The sequence below is a fragment of the Lissotriton vulgaris genome, chromosome 5, assembly GCF_964263255.1.
Source record: "Lissotriton vulgaris chromosome 5, aLisVul1.2, whole genome shotgun sequence".
Lineage (NCBI taxonomy): Eukaryota > Metazoa > Chordata > Amphibia > Caudata > Salamandridae > Lissotriton > Lissotriton vulgaris.
Genome location: NC_141693.1, coordinates 1,546,581,036 through 1,546,601,849, shown reverse-complemented (window position 1 = coordinate 1,546,601,849; position 20,814 = coordinate 1,546,581,036). Strand labels below are relative to the sequence as shown.

Below are 20,814 nucleotides of genomic sequence, written 5' to 3'. Positions count from 1 at the left end.
CATATGACTGCGTGGCCTAATGGATAAGGCGTCTGACTTCGGATCAGAAGATTGAGGGTTCGAGTCCCTTCGTGGTCAGTTTTTGCCAATGGTCACACATCTCAGATTTCCATTCAGAATGGAAGCAGGCTCTTCCAATACTCTTATAGCCATCATGTTCTCATTCCTAATTATTCATGAAGTGGAGTCCATACTGCACAGTCATTTAGATTGCATCTTCAGCCTAAAATCTTGTTCATGTTAGTGGCATCAAGAAGTGCTTCTATGTACACGCATGGAATATGTAATAGGGTTGCAGAATTTTGACTTGACAGAATGGGTTTTTAGCTTAAGGGTGTGTAGATGAAATGCAAGGTGTGTAAGTATGTGTTCATGGAGTGCTTCAAGTGTAAAATCTGTATGATTTGTGCAGTTAAAGTGCTAATTTTGCCTACGAGAAAGAGAAGTACTACAGAAGAATTATAAAGGATTGGCACATTGGCTGCCTTTGCTGATGACACAGTTGGCTAATTTGTGAAGCATTGGTCTATTAAGTTGCAGAGTGTGGTTGAACTTGGTTAGGAGACTTGGTGCCTGTTTCTGTGTCCTGCTGAAGACAAGGACGGCTTGATACCACTGTCAAAGCCCAGTTTATTGAGAAAAGCATCCAGGAAAGAAGAAGTGTTGAGTCGAAAGTGGTTCTCCTCCAATTTCTCTCCACTTGCTCGAAATGCAGAGCCTCCATTATAGCACAGAAAAGAGTGTTAAAGTCGGGGATGGAAGAGGATGAAAATGGGAAGTTTACTTATGGAGAGAACTGAGAAATGTACTGTGTGCAGACACCAGTGTTTGACGATTGAATACATTTAAATAATGCCTCTAGACTGCAAGTGTTTATCTGTGCCTCAGTGGCCTAATGGATAAGGCACTGGCCTCCTAAGCCAGGGATTGTGGGTTCGAGTCCCATCTGAGGTGAAAACCAATACCCACTCTTACTTTTCCAGAAAAATTGATATATTTATTACATGCTTCCGCTCAGAAGCTTATGTGGTATTAGGAACTTTGAAATGGTACCATTTTACTTCTGTACTCTTCAGAGTCATGTTAGTGTTCTGAAACTACAAAGTAGATTTTTAAACACCTATCTTTGTCAGATGCAACTTTGACCCGGCAGAAGATATTCCTTTGGAAAAAATTATTTGAATAGGATTGGTGTAACTGTTGTTTCTAGAGGTGGTGACAGGCTTTCAGCTACTTGAATAGGGCAAGTCAGGATTCATGAAACGTATACAACCTTTGAGCGTGTGTAAATTGGCATATCCAGAAAGGAGCAGTTTTTACTACTGTCAAAACAGTTTCTCTCCACCTCTAGAAATATCCAGAGCTATGTAAAGCATACAACTGAGCTTTATTCTCATGAAGAAAGAGGTTTAAATGCAAAAAAGAAAACAAAAGCTTATCGTACTGGAGACATTTTCATTATATAGATTCCAAAAGAGTGCTTTAATTGAAAGGAGCTGAAAACACACAATGGGATGTAAACCTAAATAACTATCAATATCATATTTCCCATCCTTGCATACCACCTACATTATAAAAATAAGCACAGCAGGACATATGACCGCGTGGCCTAATGGGTAAGGCGTCTGACTTCGGATCAGAAGATTGAGGGTTCGAGTCCCTTCGTGGTTGGTTTTTGCCAATGGTCACACAACTCAGATTTCCATTCAGAATGGAAGCAGGCTCTTCCAATACTCTTATAGCCATCATGTTCTCATTCCTAATTATTCATGAAGTGGAGTACATACTGCACAGTCATTTAGATTGCATCTTCAGCCTAAAATCTTGTTCATGTTAGTGGCATTAAGAAGTGCTTCTATGTACACGCACGGAATATGTAATAGGGTTGCAGAATTTTGACTTGACAGAATGGGTTTTTAGCTTAAGGGTGTGTAGATGAAATGCAAGGTGTGTAAGTATGTGTTCATGGAGTGCTTCAAGTGTAAAATCTGTATGATTTGTGCAGTTAAAGTGCTAATTTTGCCTACGAGAAAGAGAAGTACTACAGAAGAATTATAAAGGATTGGCACATTGGCTGCCTTTGCTGATGACACAGTTGGCTAATTTGTGAAGCATTGGTCTATTAAGTTGCAGAGTGTGGTTGAACTTGGTTAGGAGACTTGGTGCCTGTTTCTGTGTCCTGCTGAAGACAAGGACGGCTTGATACCACTGTCAAAGCCCAGTTTATTGAGAAAAGCATCCAGGAAAGAAGAAGTGTTGAGTCGAAAGTGGTTCTCCTCCAATTTCTCTCCACTTGCGCGAAATGCAGAGCCTCCATTATAGCACAGAAAAGAGTGTTAAAGTCGGGGATGGAAGAGGATGAAAATGGGAAGTTTACTTATGGAGAGAACTGAGAAATGTCCTGTGTGCAGACACCAGTGTTTGACGATTGAATACATTTAAATAATGCCTCTAGACTGCAAGTGTTTATCTGTGCCTCAGTGGCCTAATGGATAAGGCACTGGCCTTCTAAGCCAGGGATTGTGGGTTCGAGTCCCATCTGAGGTGAAAACCAATATCCACTCTTACTTTTCCAGAAAAATTGATATATTTATTACATGCTTCCGCTCAGAAGCTTATGTGGTATTAGGAACTTTGAAATGGTACCATTTTACTTCTGTACTCTTCAGAGTCATGTTGGTGTTCTGAAACTACAAAGTATATTTTTAAACACCTATCTTTGTCAGATGCAACTTTGACCCGGCAGAAGATATTCCTTTGGAAAAAATGATTTGAATTGGATTGGTGTAACTGTTGTTTCTAGAGGTGGTGACAGGCTTTCAGCTACTTGAATAGGGCAAGTCAGGATTCATGAAACGTATACAACCTTTGAGCGTGTGTAAATTGGCATATCCAGAAAGGAGCAGTTTTTACTACTGTCAAAACAAGTCAAGTCAAGTCAAGTCAGAGAATTTGTATAGCGCACTACATACCCAGAGGGTCTCAAGGTGCTTGAGGGGGGGTGGGGAATTACTTGTCGAATATCCACGTTTTAAGTTGCTTTCTGAATGCTAGGTGGTTCTGGGTAAAGCGAAGGTAAGTGGGAAGTGAGTTCCAGGTTTTAGCTGCCAGGTAGGAGAAGGATCTACCTCCGATGGTGGTTTTGTTGATGCGAGGTACAGTGGCAAGGGCTTGGTTGGATGATCGTAGCTGGCGGGAGGGGGTGTAGAAGGACAGTCGTGTGTTGAGGCATTCTGGTCCGATTTCGTAGAGTGCTTTGTGTGCGTGGGTTAGGAGCCGGAAAGTGATCCTCTTATTGACGGGAAGCCAGTGAAGGTTTTTCAGGTGACCAGAGATATGTTCTTTACGCGGGATGTCTAATATGAGCCTGGCTGAGGCGTTTTGGATTCGTTGGAGTTTTTTCTGGAGTTTAGCGGTAGTACCGGCGTAGAGGGTGTTTCCATAGTCCAGTCGGCTCGTGACCAGAGCGTGGGTGACCGTTTTCCTAGTTTCGGTGGGGATCCAACAAAATGTTTTTTTGAGCATGCGAAGAATGTTGAAGCAGGATGAGGAGACGGCGTTGACTTGTCTGTTCATTGAAAGTGAGGAATCCAGGATGACGCCCAGGTTCCGTGCGTGGTCTGTCGGGATGGGTGCTTTTCCAAGGGCTTCTGGCCACCAAGAGTCGTCCCATGCGGAGGGGGAGGTACCTAAGATGAGGACTTCTGTTTTATCTGAGTTCAGTTTCAGACGGCTGTGTTTCATCCATTCGGCTACTTCTTTCATACCTTCGTGTAGGTTAGTTTTGGCGGTGCTAGGGTCATTGGTGAGTGATAGGATCAGTTGAGTGTCATCCGCGTAGGAGATGATGTTGAGGTTGTGTTGGCGGGCGATGGCCGCGAGGGGGCTCATGTATACGTTGAAGAGGGTGGGGCTGAGTGAAGATCCTTGTGGTACGCCGCAGATGACTTCAGTGGCCTCTGACTTGAATGGTGGAAGGCGGACTCTCTGGGTTCTTCCGGTGAGGAACCAGGTGATCCATTCTAGTGCTTTTCCTTGGATTCCGATGTTTCTGAGGCGCTGTAGAAGGGTGCTATGGCAGACTGTATCGAAGGCTGCGGAGAGGTCGAGGAGGATGAGGGCAACAGTGTCTCCATTGTCCAGTAGAGTTCGAATGTCGTCTGTTGCTGCGATGAGGGCGGTCTCAGTGCTGTGTTTTGCTCGGAAGCCGGACTGTGAGGAGTCGAGGGATTTGTTGGCTTCGAGGAAGGCGGCGAGCTGGTTGTTGACAGCTTTCTCGATGACTTTGGCCGGGAATGGAAGGAGCGAGATGGGGCGGTAATTTTTGAGTTCGGTGGGGTCCGCTGTGGGTTTTTTCAGAAGGGCGCTGAGTTCAGCGTGTTTCCAGCTTTCCAGGAAGGTGGCGGAGTTGAAGGAGCAGTTGATGACGTCTCGGAGGTGCGGTGCTATGATGGAGTCTGCTTTGTTGAAGATGTGGTGAGGGCATGGGTCTGTGAGGGATCCTGAGTGGATGGAGTTCATCAGGCGGATGGTGTCCTCAGTGGAGATTGGGTTCCAGTCATTAAGGATGTTCGAGGGGGGTGAAGGTCCAGCAGATGGTTGGGTGGGTTGGTCTCCGGGTTGGTTGTCGAAGCTGTTGTGGATGTCTGCAATTTTGTTGTGGAAGAATGAAGCTAGGGAGTCGCAGAGGGCTTGAGAGGGGGTGATGTCGTTAGAGTTGGCCGAGGGATTGGTAAATTCCTTGACGATGTTGAAAAGTTCCTTGCTGTTGTGGGCGTTGTTATCTAGTCGGTCCTTGAAGGCGGTTTTCTTGGCCTTTCGGATCAGTTGGTGGTGTATGCGGGTGGCGTTTTTGAAGGCGTCCTTGGTGCTGGTGGTTGGGTCTTTTTTCCAGGCCTTCTCAAGGGAGCGGCAGAGTTTCTTGGATTTCTTAAGATCATCGTTGAACCATGAGGCCTTCTTGCTGCCAAGTTTGCTTTGTCGTTTTTTCAGTGGTGCTAGGATGTCGGCGCTGTTGGATAACCATAGGGTGAGGTTGGTGGCGGCTTGGTCGGGGTTTGAGGAGTGGGCTGGGGGGTTTAGAAGGAGCGATGAGGAGATCTGGTCGATGGTGATTTTGTTCCAGTTTCTTTGCAGAGTTGGTAGGGGGTGGTTGTTGGGTTTGGGCTTGTTGTAGGTAAAGTGAACGCAGCTGTGGTCAGTCCAGAGGAGAGCCGTAGTGTGGCTGAAGGAGACATGATTGCTGGAGGTGAAGATAGGGTCGAGGGTGTGACCTGCGATGTGGGTGGGGGAAGTGACCAGTTGTTTAAGTCCGAGGTTGGCGAGGTTGTCCAAAAGGGTGGTGGAGTTGCGGTCGTTGTTCTTTTCAAGGTGAAAATTGAGGTCTCCCAGAAGGATGTAATCTTTGGAGGGGAGCGCGTGTGGAGTGATGAAGTCCGTGATGTCCTCACTAAATTGTGAGCGGGGTCCTGGTGGCCTGTAAAGGAGGGTGCCTCTGAGTGTGGTCTTGGGGTCGATGTGGATCTGGAAGTGAAGGTGTTCAGAGTTGGCAAGATTGACATCAGAGCTGGTTGAGATGTGGATGGATTTCTTATGGACGATAGCGATTCCTCCTCCTGTGTGGCCGGTACGGTCCTTGCGTATGATCTTATAATCTTCTGGGATGGCAATGGTGATGTCTGGGGCGGAGGAGGCGTTCATCCATGTTTCTGTTAGGAAGGCGACGTCCGGAGAGATGGTGTCGAGTAGATTCCAGAGGCCAATGGCGTGCCTGTGGACCGATCGGGTGTTGAGCAAGATGCATTGTAGGTGGTTGGGGTCGGGAATCTGTGGTGTGGTCGTAGCGGAGTTGGTGTCGGTGCCGATGAATTTGCAGGAGTAGCATGAGAAAGGTCCATGGGTGTGTCCAGGAGCGGCTTGGACGCAGTTGGGGGAGCGGCCGGGGTTAAGGGCTAGGAGGGTGGTGGCATTGTAGGTAATGCGGGAGGGCTGGGCAATGCGAGGGCCAGGGGATCTGGCGCTGGGCGCGGTCCAGGCGCGGATGGGCGTAGACGGGCTTACCTTTGGCGCACCTTCGGCGTGTCCGTAGCGCGTGGACGCTGCGCGTGGGTGCATCTGTCCATAAATGGATAGTGGGGGGGTGGAGCGTGGGAGTGTCAGCTTGGGAGGCGGGAGCGGGGAGGAGACACTGGGGCAGGTAAACAAACAACAACAGCAAAATGGCGGTGGGGTAGCGCGATTTCAGCAGTCCCCGCGCTAAAGTTGCCAGATATCAGGAGCACTGATCAGAACAACAATATAAATTATAGCGCAGGAAAAACGCTATTAGTTAAAAGTTAACTACAATTCTTGACAGAAAGGAAAATGAAAAACGATACCAAGCGCTATACAGGAGCGCTATGCAGGGGAGAAGGCAGGCGCTGTGCAGCAGTACACTCTCTGTGAAAGAAAGAAAAACGAAAAACGATACCAAGCGCTATACAGGAGCGCTATGCAGGGGAGAAGGCAGGCGCTGTGCAGCAGTACACTCTCTGGGGTAAGGCTCGAGGAGGAGCGAGTGGGAGCGACCTCTGAGAGCGAGAGTCAGACGGTCACAGGGCAGAGGGGGACGAGGTCTGCAGGCCGATACTAGTGTGTGGGAGGGTCAGCTTGGGAGGCGGGAGCGGGGAGGAGACACTGGGGCAGGTAAACAAACAACAACAGCAAAATGGCGGTGGGGTAGCGCGATTTCAGCAGTCCCCGCGCTAAAGTTGCCAGATATCAGGAGCACTGATCAGAACAACAATATAAATTAAAGCGCAGGAAAAACGCTATTATTTAAAAGTTAACTACAATTCTTGACAGAAAGGAAAACGAAAAACGATACCAAGCGCTATACAGGAGCGCTATGCAGGGGAGAAGGCAGGCGCTGTGCAGCAGTACACTCTCTGTGAAAGAAAGAAAAACGAAAAACGATACCAAGCGCTATACAGGAGCGCTATGCAGGGGAGAAGGCAGGTGCTGTGCAGCAGTACACTCTCTGGGGTAAGGCTCGAGGAGGAGCGAGTGGGAGCGACCTCTGAGAGCGAGAGTCAGACGGTCACAGTTTCTCTCCACCTCTAGAAATATCCAGAGCTATGTAAAGCATACAACTGAGCTTTATTCTCATGAAGAAAGAGGTTTAATTGCAAAAAAGAAAACAAAAGCTTATCGTACTGGTGACATTTTCATTATATAGATTCCAAAAGAGTGCTTTAATTGAAAGGAGCTGAAAACACACAATAGGATGTAAACCTAAATAACTATAAATATCATATTTCCCATTCTTGCATACCACCTACATTATAAAAATAAGCTCAGCAGGACATATGACCGCGTGGCCTAATGGATAAGGCGTCTGACTTCGGATCAGAAGATTGAGGGTTCGAGTCACTTCGTGGTCAGTTTTTGCCACTGGTCACACAACTCAGCTTTCCATTCAGAATGGAAGCAGGCTCTTCCAATACTCATATAGCCATCATGTTCTCATTCCTAATTATTCATGAAGTGGAGTACATACTGCACAGTCATTTAGATTGCATCTTCAGCCTAAAATCTTGTTCATGTTAGTGGCATTAAGAAGTGCTTCTATGTACACGCACTGAATATGTAATAGGGTTGCAGAATTCTGACTTGACAGAATGGGTTTTTAGCTTAAGGGTGTGTAGATGAAATGCAAGGTGTGTAAGTATGTGTTCATGGAGTGCTTCAAGTGTAAAATCTGTATGATTTGTGCAGTTAAAGTGCTAATTTTGCCTACGAGAAAGAAAAGTACTACAGAAGAATTATAAAGGATTGGCACATTGGCTGCCTTTGCTGATGACACAGTTGGCTAATTTGTAAAGCATTGGTCTATTAAGTTGCAGAGTGTGGTTGAACTTGGTTAGGAGACTTGGTGCCTGTTTCTGTGTCCTGCTGAAGACAAGGACGGCTTGATACCACTGTCAAAGCCCAGTTTATTGAGAAAAGCATCCAGGAAAGAAGAAGTGTTGAGTGGAGAGTGGTTCTCCTCCAATTTCTCTCCACTTGCTCGAAATGCAGAGAGTCCATTATAGCACAGAACAGAGTGTTAAAGTCGGGGATGGAAGAGGATGAAAATGGGAAGTTTACTTATGGAGAGAACTGAGAAATGTCCTGTGTGCAGACACCAGTGTTTGACTATTGAATACATTTAAATAATGCCTCTAGACTGCAAGTGTGTATCTTTACCTCAGTGGCCTAATGGATAAGGCACTGGCCTCCTATGCCGGGGATTGTGGGTTTGAGTCCCATCTAAGGTGAAAACCAATGTCCACTCTTACTTTTCCAGAAAAATTGATATATTTATTACATGCTTCCGCTCAGAAGCTTATGTGGTATTAGGAACTTTGAAATGGTACCATTTTACTTCTGTACTCTTCAGAGTCATGTTTGTGTTCTGAAACTACAAAGTAGATTTTTAAACACCTATCTTTGTCGGATACAACTTTGACCCGTCAGAAGATATTCCTTTGGAAAAAATGATTTGAATTGGATTGGTGTAACTGTTGTTTCTAGAGGTGGTGACAGGCTTTCAGCTACTTGAATAGGGCAAGTCAGGATTCATGAAACGTATACAACCTTTGAGCGTGTGTAAATTGGCATATCCAGAAAGGAGCAGTTTGTACTACTGTCTAAACAGTTTCTCTACCCTTCTGGAAAAATCCAGAGCTATGTAAAGCATACAACTGAGCTTTAATCTCATGAAGAAAGAGGTTTAAATGCAAAAAAGAAAACAAAAGCTTATCGTACTGGTGACATTCTCATTATATAGATTCCAAAAGAGTGCTTTAATTGAAAGGAGCTGAAAAAACACAATGGGATGTAAACCTAAATAACTATCAATATCATATTTCCCATCCTTGCATACCACCTACATTATAAAAATAAGCACAGCAGGACATATGACCGCGTGGCCTAATGAATAAGGTGTCTGACTTCGGATCAGAAGTTTGAGGGTTCGAGTCCCTTCGTGGTCGGTTTTTGCCAATGGTCACACAACTCAGCTTTCCATTCAGAATGGAAGCAGGCTCTTCCAATACTCTCATAGCCATCATGTTCTCATTCCTAATTATTCATGAAGTGGAGTACATATTGCACAGTCATTTAGATTGCATCTTCAGCCTAAAATCTTGTCCATGTTAGTGGCATTAAGAAGTGCTTCTATGTACACGCACTGAATATGTAATAGGGTTGCAGAATTTTGACTTGACAGAATGGGTTTTTAGCTTAAGGGTGTGTAGATGAAATGCAAGGTGTGTAAGTATGTGTTCATGGAGTGCTTCAAGTGTAAAAATCTGTATGATTTGTGCAGTTAAAGTGCTAATTTTGCCTACGAGAAAGAAAAGTACTACAGAAGAATTATAAAGGTTTTGCACATTGGCTGCCTTTGCTGATGACACAGTTGGCTAATTTGGAAAGCATTGGTCTATTAAGTTGCAGGGTGTGGTTGAACTTGGTTAGCAGACTTGGTGCCTGTTTCTGTGTCCTGCTGAAGACAAGGACGGCTTGATACCACTGTCAAAGCCCAGTTTATTGAGAAAAGCATCCAGGAAAGAAGAAGTGTTGAGTCAAAAGTGGTTCTCCTCCAATTTCTCTCTACTTGCGCGAAATGCAGAGCCTCCATTATAGCACAGAACAGAGTGTTAAAGTCGGGGATGGAAGAGGATGAAAATGGGAAGTTTACTTATGGAGAGAACTGAGAAATGTCCTGTGTGCAGACACCAGTGTTTGACGATTGAATACATTTAAATAATGCCTCTAGACTGCAAGTGTTCATCTGTGCCTCAGTGGCCTAATGGATAAGGCACTGGCCTCCAAAGCCAGGGATTGTGGGTTCGAGTCCCATCTGAGGTGAAAACTAATATCCAGTATTACTTTTCTTGAAAAATTTATATATTTATTACATGCTTCCGCTCAGAAGCTTATGAGGTATTAGGAACTTTGAAATGGTACCATTTTACTTCTGTACTCTCCGGACTCATGTTGGTGTTCTGAAACTACAAAGTAGATTTTTAAACACCTATCTTTGTCAGATGCAACTTTGACCCGGCAGAAGATATTCCTTTGGAAAAAATGATTTGAATTGGATTGGTGTAACTGTTGTTTCTAGAGGTGGTGACAGGCTTTCAGCTACTTGAATAGGGCAGGGCAGGATTCATGAAACGTATACAACCTTTGAGCGTGTGTAAATTGGCATATCCAGAAAGGAGCAGTTTGTACTACTGTCAAAACAGTTTCTCTCCACTTCTGGAAATATCCAGAGCTATGTAAAGCATACAACTGAGCTTTAATCTCATGAAGATAGAGGTTTAAATGCAAAAAAGAAAACAAAAGCTTATCGTACTGGTGACATTCTCATTATATAGATTCCAAAAGAGAGCTTTAATTGAAAGGAGCTGAAAAAACACAATTGGATGTAAACCTAAATAACTATCAATATCATATTTCCCATCCTTGTATACCACCTACATTATAAAAATAAGCACAGCAGGACATATGACCGCGTGGCCTAATGGATAAGGTGTCTGACTTCCGATCAGAAGATTGAGGGTTCAAGTCCCTTCGTGGTCAGTTTTTGCCAATGGTCACACATCTCAGATTTCCATTCAGAATGGAAGCAGGCTCTTCCAATACTCTTATAGCCATCATGTTCTCATTCCTAATTATTCATGAAGTGGAGTACATACTGCACAGTCATTTAGATTGCATCTTCAGCCTAAAATCTTGTTCATGTTAGTGGCATCAAGAAGTGCTTCTATGTACACGCATGGAATATGTAATAGGGTTGCAGAATTTTGACTTGACAGAATGGGTTTTTAGCTTAAGGGTGTGTAGATGAAATGCAAGGTGTGTAAGTATGTGTTCATGGAGTGCTTCAAGTGTAAAATCTGTATGATTTGTGCAGTTAAAGTGCTAATTTTGCCTACGAGAAAGAGAAGTACTACAGAAGAATTATAAAGGATTGGCACATTGGCTGCCTTTGCTGATGACACAGTTGGCTAATTTGTGAAGCATTGGTCTATTAAGTTGCAGAGTGTGGTTGAACTTGGTTAGGAGACTTGGTGCCTGTTTCTGTGTCCTGCTGAAGACAAGGACGGCTTGATACCACTGTCAAAGCCCAGTTTATTGAGAAAAGCATCCAGGAAAGAAGAAGTGTTGAGTCGAAAGTGGTTCTCCTCCAATTTCTCTCCACTTGCTCGAAATGCAGAGCCTCCATTATAGCACAGAAAAGAGTGTTAAAGTCGGGGATGGAAGAGGATGAAAATGGGAAGTTTACTTATGGAGAGAACTGAGAAATGTCCTGTGTGCAGACACCAGTGTTTGACGATTGAATACATTTAAATAATGCCTCTAGACTGCAAGTGTTTATCTGTGCCTCAGTGGCCTAATGGATAAGGCACTGGCCTCCTAAGCCAGGGATTGTGGGTTCGAGTCCCATCTGAGGTGAAAACCAATACCCACTCTTACTTTTCCAGAAAAATTGATATATTTATTACATGCTTCCGCTCAGAAGCTTATGTGGTATTAGGAACTTTGAAATGGTACCATTTTACTTCTGTACTCTTCAGAGTCATGTTAGTGTTCTGAAACTACAAAGTAGATTTTTAAACACCTATCTTTGTCAGATGCAACTTTGACCCGGCAGAAGATATTCCTTTGGAAAAAATTATTTGAATAGGATTGGTGTAACTGTTGTTTCTAGAGGTGGTGACAGGCTTTCAGCTACTTGAATAGGGCAAGTCAGGATTCATGAAACGTATACAACCTTTGAGCGTGTGTAAATTGGCATATCCAGAAAGGAGCAGTTTTTACTACTGTCAAAACAGTTTCTCTCCACCTCTAGAAATATCCAGAGCTATGTAAAGCATACAACTGAGCTTTATTCTCATGAAGAAAGAGGTTTAAATGCAAAAAAGAAAACAAAAGCTTATCGTACTGGAGACATTTTCATTATATAGATTCCAAAAGAGTGCTTTAATTGAAAGGAGCTGAAAACACACAATGGGATGTAAACCTAAATAACTATCAATATCATATTTCCCATCCTTGCATACCACCTACATTATAAAAATAAGCACAGCAGGACATATGACCGCGTGGCCTAATGGGTAAGGCGTCTGACTTCGGATCAGAAGATTGAGGGTTCGAGTCCCTTCGTGGTTGGTTTTTGCCAATGGTCACACAACTCAGATTTCCATTCAGAATGGAAGCAGGCTCTTCCAATACTCTTATAGCCATCATGTTCTCATTCCTAATTATTCATGAAGTGGAGTACATACTGCACAGTCATTTAGATTGCATCTTCAGCCTAAAATCTTGTTCATGTTAGTGGCATTAAGAAGTGCTTCTATGTACACGCACGGAATATGTAATAGGGTTGCAGAATTTTGACTTGACAGAATGGGTTTTTAGCTTAAGGGTGTGTAGATGAAATGCAAGGTGTGTAAGTATGTGTTCATGGAGTGCTTCAAGTGTAAAATCTGTATGATTTGTGCAGTTAAAGTGCTAATTTTGCCTACGAGAAAGAGAAGTACTACAGAAGAATTATAAAGGATTGGCACATTGGCTGCCTTTGCTGATGACACAGTTGGCTAATTTGTGAAGCATTGGTCTATTAAGTTGCAGAGTGTGGTTGAACTTGGTTAGGAGACTTGGTGCCTGTTTCTGTGTCCTGCTGAAGACAAGGACGGCTTGATACCACTGTCAAAGCCCAGTTTATTGAGAAAAGCATCCAGGAAAGAAGAAGTGTTGAGTCGAAAGTGGTTCTCCTCCAATTTCTCTCCACTTGCGCGAAATGCAGAGCCTCCATTATAGCACAGAAAAGAGTGTTAAAGTCGGGGATGGAAGAGGATGAAAATGGGAAGTTTACTTATGGAGAGAACTGAGAAATGTCCTGTGTGCAGACACCAGTGTTTGACGATTGAATACATTTAAATAATGCCTCTAGACTGCAAGTGTTTATCTGTGCCTCAGTGGCCTAATGGATAAGGCACTGGCCTCCTAAGCCAGGGATTGTGGGTTCGAGTCCCATCTGAGGTGAAAACCAATATCCACTCTTACTTTTCCAGAAAAATTGATATATTTATTACATGCTTCCGCTCAGAAGCTTATGTGGTATTAGGAACTTTGAAATGGTACCATTTTACTTCTGTACTCTTCAGAGTCATGTTGGTGTTCTGAAACTACAAAGTATATTTTTAAACACCTATCTTTGTCAGATGCAACTTTGACCCGGCAGAAGATATTCCTTTGGAAAAAATGATTTGAATTGGATTGGTGTAACTGTTGTTTCTAGAGGTGGTGACAGGCTTTCAGCTACTTGAATAGGGCAAGTCAGGATTCATGAAACGTATACAACCTTTGAGCGTGTGTAAATTGGCATATCCAGAAAGGAGCAGTTTTTACTACTGTCAAAACAAGTCAAGTCAAGTCAAGTCAGAGAATTTGTATAGCGCACTACATACCCAGAGGGTCTCAAGGTGCTTGAGGGGGGGTGGGGAATTACTTGTCGAATATCCACGTTTTAAGTTGCTTTCTGAATGCTAGGTGGTTCTGGGTAAAGCGAAGGTAAGTGGGAAGTGAGTTCCAGGTTTTAGCTGCCAGGTAGGAGAAGGATCTACCTCCGATGGTGGTTTTGTTGATGCGAGGTACAGTGGCAAGGGCTTGGTTGGATGATCGTAGCTGGCGGGAGGGGGTGTAGAAGGACAGTCGTGTGTTGAGGCATTCTGGTCCGATTTCGTAGAGTGCTTTGTGTGCGTGGGTTAGGAGCCAGAAAGTGATCCTCTTATTGACGGGAAGCCAGTGAAGGTTTTTCAGGTGACCAGAGATATGTTCTTTACGCGGGATGTCTAATATGAGCCTGGCTGAGGCGTTTTGGATTCGTTGGAGTTTTTTCTGGAGTTTAGCGGTAGTACCGGCGTAGAGGGTGTTTCCATAGTCCAGTCGGCTCGTGACCAGAGCGTGGGTGACCGTTTTCCTAGTTTCGGTGGGGATCCAACAAAATGTTTTTTTGAGCATGCGAAGAATGTTGAAGCAGGATGAGGAGACGGCGTTGACTTGTCTGTTCATTGAAAGTGAGGAATCCAGGATGACGCCCAGGTTCCGTGCGTGGTCTGTCGGGATGGGTGCTTTTCCAAGGGCTTCTGGCCACCAAGAGTCGTCCCATGCGGAGGGGGAGGTACCTAAGATGAGGACTTCTGTTTTATCTGAGTTCAGTTTCAGACGGCTGTGTTTCATCCATTCGGCTACTTCTTTCATACCTTCGTGTAGGTTAGTTTTGGCGGTGCTAGGGTCATTGGTGAGTGATAGGATCAGTTGAGTGTCATCCGCGTAGGAGATGATGTTGAGGTTGTGTTGGCGGGCGATGGCCGCGAGGGGGCTCATGTATACGTTGAAGAGGGTGGGGCTGAGTGAAGATCCTTGTGGTACGCCGCAGATGACTTCAGTGGCCTCTGACTTGAATGGTGGAAGGCGGACTCTCTGGGTTCTTCCGGTGAGGAACCAGGTGATCCATTCTAGTGCTTTTCCTTGGATTCCGATGTTTCTGAGGCGCTGTAGAAGGGTGCTATGGCAGACTGTATCGAAGGCTGCGGAGAGGTCGAGGAGGATGAGGGCAACAGTGTCTCCATTGTCCAGTAGAGTTCGAATGTCGTCTGTTGCTGCGATGAGGGCGGTCTCAGTGCTGTGTTTTGCTCGGAAGCCGGACTGTGAGGAGTCGAGGGATTTGTTGGCTTCGAGGAAGGCGGCGAGCTGGTTGTTGACAGCTTTCTCGATGACTTTGGCCGGGAATGGAAGGAGCGAGATGGGGCGGTAATTTTTGAGTTCGGTGGGGTCCGCTGTGGGTTTTTTCAGAAGGGCGCTGAGTTCAGCGTGTTTCCAGCTTTCCAGGAAGGTGGCGGAGTTGAAGGAGCAGTTGATGACGTCTCGGAGGTGCGGTGCTATGATGGAGTCTGCTTTGTTGAAGATGTGGTGAGGGCATGGGTCTGTGAGGGATCCTGAGTGGATGGAGTTCATCAGGCGGATGGTGTCCTCAGTGGAGATTGGGTTCCAGTCATTAAGGATGTTCGAGGGGGGTGAAGGTCCAGCAGATGGTTGGGTGGGTTGGTCTCCGGGTTGGTTGTCGAAGCTGTTGTGGATGTCTGCAATTTTGTTGTGGAAGAATGAAGCTAGGGAGTCGCAGAGGGCTTGAGAGGGGGTGATGTCGTTAGAGTTGGCCGAGGGATTGGTAAATTCCTTGACGATGTTGAAAAGTTCCTTGCTGTTGTGGGCGTTGTTATCTAGTCGGTCCTTGAAGGCGGTTTTCTTGGCCTTTCGGATCAGTTGGTGGTGTATGCGGGTGGCGTTTTTGAAGGCGTCCTTGGTGCTGGTGGTTGGGTCTTTTTTCCAGGCCTTCTCAAGGGAGCGGCAGAGTTTCTTGGATTTCTTAAGATCATCGTTGAACCATGAGGCCTTCTTGCTGCCAAGTTTGCTTTGTCGTTTTTTCAGTGGTGCTAGGATGTCGGCGCTGTTGGATAACCATAGGGTGAGGTTGGTGGCGGCTTGGTCGGGGTTTGAGGAGTGGGCTGGGGGGTTTAGAAGGAGCGATGAGGAGATCTGGTCGATGGTGATTTTGTTCCAGTTTCTTTGCAGAGTTGGTAGGGGGTGGTTGTTGGGTTTGGGCTTGTTGTAGGTAAAGTGAACGCAGCTGTGGTCAGTCCAGAGGAGAGCCGTAGTGTGGCTGAAGGAGACATGATTGCTGGAGGTGAAGATAGGGTCGAGGGTGTGACCTGCGATGTGGGTGGGGGAAGTGACCAGTTGTTTAAGTCCGAGGTTGGCGAGGTTGTCCAAAAGGGTGGTGGAGTTGCGGTCGTTGTTCTTTTCAAGGTGAAAATTGAGGTCTCCCAGAAGGATGTAATCTTTGGAGGGGAGCGCGTGTGGAGTGATGAAGTCCGTGATGTCCTCACTAAATTGTGAGCGGGGTCCTGGTGGCCTGTAAAGGAGGGTGCCTCTGAGTGTGGTCTTGGGGTCGATGTGGATCTGGAAGTGAAGGTGTTCAGAGTTGGCAAGATTGACATCAGAGCTGGTTGAGATGTGGATGGATTTCTTATGGACGATAGCGATTCCTCCTCCTGTGTGGCCGGTACGGTCCTTGCGTATGATCTTATAATCTTCTGGGATGGCAATGGTGATGTCTGGGGCGGAGGAGGCGTTCATCCATGTTTCTGTTAGGAAGGCGACGTCCGGAGAGATGGTGTCGAGTAGATTCCAGAGGCCAATGGCGTGCCTGTGGACCGATCGGGTGTTGAGCAAGATGCATTGTAGGTGGTTGGGGTCGGGAATCTGTGGTGTGGTCGTAGCGGAGTTGGTGTCGGTGCCGATGAATTTGCAGGAGTAGCATGAGAAAGGTCCATGGGTGTGTCCAGGAGCGGCTTGGACGCAGTTGGGGGAGCGGCCGGGGTTAAGGGCTAGGAGGGTGGTGGCATTGTAGGTAATGCGGGAGGGCTGGGCAATGCGAGGGCCAGGGGATCTGGCGCTGGGCGCGGTCCAGGCGCGGATGGGCGTAGACGGGCTTACCTTTGGCGCACCTTCGGCGTGTCCGTAGCGCGTGGACGCTGCGCGTGGGTGCATCTGTCCATAAATGGATAGTGGGGGGGTGGAGCGTGGGAGTGTCAGCTTGGGAGGCGGGAGCGGGGAGGAGACACTGGGGCAGGTAAACAAACAACAACAGCAAAATGGCGGTGGGGTAGCGCGATTTCAGCAGTCCCCGCGCTAAAGTTGCCAGATATCAGGAGCACTGATCAGAACAACAATATAAATTATAGCGCAGGAAAAACGCTATTAGTTAAAAGTTAACTACAATTCTTGACAGAAAGGAAAATGAAAAACGATACCAAGCGCTATACAGGAGCGCTATGCAGGGGAGAAGGCAGGCGCTGTGCAGCAGTACACTCTCTGTGAAAGAAAGAAAAACGAAAAACGATACCAAGCGCTATACAGGAGCGCTATGCAGGGGAGAAGGCAGGCGCTGTGCAGCAGTACACTCTCTGGGGTAAGGCTCGAGGAGGAGCGAGTGGGAGCGACCTCTGAGAGCGAGAGTCAGACGGTCACAGGGCAGAGGGGGACGAGGTCTGCAGGCCGATAATAGTGTGTGGGAGGGTCAGCTTGGGAGGCGGGAGCGGGGAGGAGACACTGGGGCAGGTAAACAAACAACAACAGCAAAATGGCGGTGGGGTAGCGCGATTTCAGCAGTCCCCGCGCTAAAGTTGCCAGATATCAGGAGCACTGATCAGAACAACAATATAAATTAAAGCGCAGGAAAAACGCTATTATTTAAAAGTTAACTACAATTCTTGACAGAAAGGAAAACGAAAAACGATACCAAGCGCTATACAGGAGCGCTATGCAGGGGAGAAGGCAGGCGCTGTGCAGCAGTACACTCTCTGTGAAAGAAAGAAAAACGAAAAACGATACCAAGCGCTATACAGGAGCGCTATGCAGGGGAGAAGGCAGGTGCTGTGCAGCAGTACACTCTCTGGGGTAAGGCTCGAGGAGGAGCGAGTGGGAGCGACCTCTGAGAGCGAGAGTCAGACGGTCACAGTTTCTCTCCACCTCTAGAAATATCCAGAGCTATGTAAAGCATACAACTGAGCTTTATTCTCATGAAGAAAGAGGTTTAATTGCAAAAAAGAAAACAAAAGCTTATCGTACTGGTGACATTTTCATTATATAGATTCCAAAAGAGTGCTTTAATTGAAAGGAGCTGAAAACACACAATAGGATGTAAACCTAAATAACTATAAATATCATATTTCCCATTCTTGCATACCACCTACATTATAAAAATAAGCTCAGCAGGACATATGACCGCGTGGCCTAATGGATAAGGCGTCTGACTTCGGATCAGAAGATTGAGGGTTCGAGTCACTTCGTGGTCAGTTTTTGCCACTGGTCACACAACTCAGCTTTCCATTCAGAATGGAAGCAGGCTCTTCCAATACTCATATAGCCATCATGTTCTCATTCCTAATTATTCATGAAGTGGAGTACATACTGCACAGTCATTTAGATTGCATCTTCAGCCTAAAATCTTGTTCATGTTAGTGGCATTAAGAAGTGCTTCTATGTACACGCACTGAATATGTAATAGGGTTGCAGAATTCTGACTTGACAGAATGGGTTTTTAGCTTAAGGGTGTGTAGATGAAATGCAAGGTGTGTAAGTATGTGTTCATGGAGTGCTTCAAGTGTAAAATCTGTATGATTTGTGCAGTTAAAGTGCTAATTTTGCCTACGAGAAAGAAAAGTACTACAGAAGAATTATAAAGGATTGGCACATTGGCTGCCTTTGCTGATGACACAGTTGGCTAATTTGTAAAGCATTGGTCTATTAAGTTGCAGAGTGTGGTTGAACTTGGTTAGGAGACTTGGTGCCTGTTTCTGTGTCCTGCTGAAGACAAGGACGGCTTGATACCACTGTCAAAGCCCAGTTTATTGAGAAAAGCATCCAGGAAAGAAGAAGTGTTGAGTGGAGAGTGGTTCTCCTCCAATTTCTCTCCACTTGCTCGAAATGCAGAGAGTCCATTATAGCACAGAACAGAGTGTTAAAGTCGGGGATGGAAGAGGATGAAAATGGGAAGTTTACTTATGGAGAGAACTGAGAAATGTCCTGTGTGCAGACACCAGTGTTTGACTATTGAATACATTTAAATAATGCCTCTAGACTGCAAGTGTGTATCTTTACCTCAGTGGCCTAATGGATAAGGCACTGGCCTCCTACGCCGGGGATTGTGGGTTTGAGTCCCATCTAAGGTGAAAACCAATGTCCACTCTTACTTTTCCAGAAAAATTGATATATTTATTACATGCTTCCGCTCAGAAGCTTATGTGGTATTAGGAACTTTGAAATGGTACCATTTTACTTCTGTACTCTTCAGAGTCATGTTGGTGTTCTGAAACTACAAAGTAGATTTTTAAACACCTATCTTTGTCGGATACAACTTTGACCCGTCAGAAGATATTCCTTTGGAAAAAATGATTTGAATTGGATTGGTGTAACTGTTGTTTCTAGAGGTGGTGACAGGCTTTCAGCTACTTGAATAGGGCAAGTCAGGATTCATGAAACGTATACAACCTTTGAGCGTGTGTAAATTGGCATATCCAGAAAGGAGCAGTTTGTACTACTGTCTAAACAGTTTCTCTACCCTTCTGGAAAAATCCAGAGCTATGTAAAGCATACAACTGAGCTTTAATCTCATGAAGAAAGAGGTTTAAATGCAAAAAAGAAAACAAAAGCTTATCGTACTGGTGACATTCTCATTATATAGATTCCAAAAGAGTGCTTTAATTGAAAGGAGCTGAAAAAACACAATGGGATGTAAACCTAAATAACTATCAATATCATATTTCCCATCCTTGCATACCACCTACATTATAAAAATAAGCACAGCAGGACATATGACCGCGTGGCCTAATGAATAAGGTGTCTGACTTCGGATCAGAAGATTGAGGGTTCGAGTCCCTTCGTGGTCGGTTTTTGCCAATGGTCACACAACTCAGCTTTCCATTCAGAATGGAAGCAGGCTCTTCCAATACTCTCATAGCCATCATGTTCTCATTCCTAATTATTCATGAAGTGGAGTACATATTGCACAGTCATTTAGATTGCATCTTCAGCCTAAAATCTTGTCCATGTTAGTGGCATTAAGAAGTGCTTCTATGTACACGCACTGAATATGTAATAGGGTTGCAGAATTTTGACTTGACAGAATGGGTTTTTAGCTTAAGGGTGTGTAGATGAAATGCAAGGTGTGTAAGTATGTGTTCATGGAGTGCTTCAAGTGTAAAAATCTGTATGATTTGTGCAGTTAAAGTGCTAATTTTGCCTACGAGAAAGAAAAGTACTACAGAAGAATTATAAAGGTTTTGCACATTGGCTGCCTTTGCTGATGACACAGTTGGCTAATTTGGAAAGCATTGGTCTATTAAGTTGCAGGGTGTGGTTGAACTTGGTTAGCAGACTTGGTGCCTGTTTCTGTGTCCTGCTGAAGACAAGGACGGCTTGATACCACTGTCAAAGCCCAGTTTATTGAGAAAAGCATCCAGGAAAGAAGAAGTGTTGAGTCAAAAGTGGTTCTCCTCCAATTTCTCTCTACTTGCGCGAAATGCAGAGCCTCCATTATAGCACAGAACAGAGTGTTAAAGTCGGGGATGGAAGAGGATGAAAATGGGAAGTTTACTTATGGAGAGAACTGAGAAATGTCCTGTGTGCAGACACCAGTGTTTGACGATTGAATACATTTAAATAATGCCTCTAGACTGCAAGTGTTCATCTGTGCCTCAGTGGCCTAATGGATAAGGCACTGGCCTCCAAAGCCAGGGATTGTGGGTTCGAGTCCCATCTGAGGTGAAAACTAATATCCAGTATTACTTTTCTTGAAAAATTTATATATTTATTACATGCTTCCGCTCAGAAGCTTATGAGGTATTAGGAACTTTGAAATGGTACCATTTTACTTCTGTACTCTCCGGACTCATGTTGGTGTTCTGAAACTACAAAGTAGATTTTTAAACACCTATCTTTGTCAGATGCAACTTTGACCCGGCAGAAGATATTCCTTTGGAAAAAATGATTTGAATTGGATTGGTGTAACTGTTGTTTCTAGAGGTGGTGACAGGCTTTCAGCTACTTGAATAGGGCAGGGCAGGATTCATGAAACGTATACAACCTTTGAGCGTGTGTAAATTGGCATATCCAGAAAGGAGCAGTTTGTACTACTGTCAAAACAGTTTCTCTCCACTT

The 20,814-nt window shown here is 45.1% G+C and overlaps 12 non-coding genes across 12 annotated transcripts; all 12 read left to right on the top strand.

Annotated features, from left to right (window-relative positions):
* The first annotated feature begins 5 nt into the window (after positions 1-5).
* On the top strand, positions 6-78 carry TRNAR-UCG (transfer RNA arginine (anticodon UCG)). The gene has a single exon. It is a non-coding gene; the product is annotated as a tRNA-Arg (tRNA).
* An 803-nt stretch (positions 79-881) lies between these two features.
* On the top strand, positions 882-954 carry TRNAR-CCU (transfer RNA arginine (anticodon CCU)). Its single transcript has one exon. It is a non-coding gene; the product is annotated as a tRNA-Arg (tRNA).
* Positions 955-1,598: 644 nt separating this feature from the next.
* Positions 1,599-1,671, top strand: TRNAR-UCG (transfer RNA arginine (anticodon UCG)). The gene has a single exon. It is a non-coding gene; the product is annotated as a tRNA-Arg (tRNA).
* An 803-nt stretch (positions 1,672-2,474) lies between these two features.
* TRNAR-UCU (transfer RNA arginine (anticodon UCU)) lies at positions 2,475-2,547 on the top strand. Its single transcript has one exon. It is a non-coding gene; the product is annotated as a tRNA-Arg (tRNA).
* Positions 2,548-7,348: 4,801 nt separating this feature from the next.
* Positions 7,349-7,421, top strand: TRNAR-UCG (transfer RNA arginine (anticodon UCG)). The gene has a single exon. It is a non-coding gene; the product is annotated as a tRNA-Arg (tRNA).
* Positions 7,422-9,818: 2,397 nt separating this feature from the next.
* Positions 9,819-9,891, top strand: TRNAW-CCA (transfer RNA tryptophan (anticodon CCA)). Its single transcript has one exon. It is a non-coding gene; the product is annotated as a tRNA-Trp (tRNA).
* Positions 9,892-11,411: 1,520 nt separating this feature from the next.
* On the top strand, positions 11,412-11,484 carry TRNAR-CCU (transfer RNA arginine (anticodon CCU)). Its single transcript has one exon. It is a non-coding gene; the product is annotated as a tRNA-Arg (tRNA).
* A 644-nt stretch (positions 11,485-12,128) lies between these two features.
* Positions 12,129-12,201, top strand: TRNAR-UCG (transfer RNA arginine (anticodon UCG)). Its single transcript has one exon. It is a non-coding gene; the product is annotated as a tRNA-Arg (tRNA).
* An 803-nt stretch (positions 12,202-13,004) lies between these two features.
* TRNAR-CCU (transfer RNA arginine (anticodon CCU)) lies at positions 13,005-13,077 on the top strand. The gene has a single exon. It is a non-coding gene; the product is annotated as a tRNA-Arg (tRNA).
* Positions 13,078-17,878: 4,801 nt separating this feature from the next.
* On the top strand, positions 17,879-17,951 carry TRNAR-UCG (transfer RNA arginine (anticodon UCG)). The gene has a single exon. It is a non-coding gene; the product is annotated as a tRNA-Arg (tRNA).
* A 1,520-nt stretch (positions 17,952-19,471) lies between these two features.
* On the top strand, positions 19,472-19,544 carry TRNAR-UCG (transfer RNA arginine (anticodon UCG)). The gene has a single exon. It is a non-coding gene; the product is annotated as a tRNA-Arg (tRNA).
* Positions 19,545-20,348: 804 nt separating this feature from the next.
* TRNAW-CCA (transfer RNA tryptophan (anticodon CCA)) lies at positions 20,349-20,421 on the top strand. Its single transcript has one exon. It is a non-coding gene; the product is annotated as a tRNA-Trp (tRNA).
* The last annotated feature ends 393 nt before the right edge of the window (positions 20,422-20,814 follow it).